Source organism: Austrofundulus limnaeus, unplaced genomic scaffold, assembly GCF_001266775.1.
Source record: "Austrofundulus limnaeus strain Quisiro unplaced genomic scaffold, Austrofundulus_limnaeus-1.0 Scaffold2811, whole genome shotgun sequence".
Lineage (NCBI taxonomy): Eukaryota > Metazoa > Chordata > Actinopteri > Cyprinodontiformes > Rivulidae > Austrofundulus > Austrofundulus limnaeus.
The window spans coordinates 14,004-14,501 of NW_013955213.1; positions in this window are offsets into that span (position 1 = coordinate 14,004).

Consider the following 498-nt stretch of genomic DNA (forward strand, 5'->3'; position numbering starts at 1 on the left):
GCATCAACTGGACTCTCCGGCCTGAGAGGAGTTTAAACAGCTTGGGTCAGACAATTAAAATAAAGCAGACGGGAGCGATGCTTTACCCAATTTCCCTCTGGGATCAATAAAGTATTTTTGAATTGAATTTGAATTGAAGCGCTTTTCGACGTGATAGAATATAAGTAACTGATGATAGACGATAGTGTTTTTTAAGCACACATCTTGGAGACGAACTGAACGGAGGTGACAGATTCGGTGACTTCAAGGTGCTTTAAAAATGGCTAAGATAGAAAGCCATGTGTTTACATTTTGCACATGAGGAGCATTTTTGTAACGACTGAAGATGACATGGTTTTCTCTTTTTTTTCTTTTAATGAGCTTGCGTAACGTGCAAGGCCCTTTGATGCGCGGCCTGGGTGGGAGAGGTGAGGGTGGGTAAAAGTGTGGCTCGAGAGCAGTCTAGTATGAGTGACTGAAAAATGAACGAGACGTGTGTGCTACATCTTACCCTAGGAC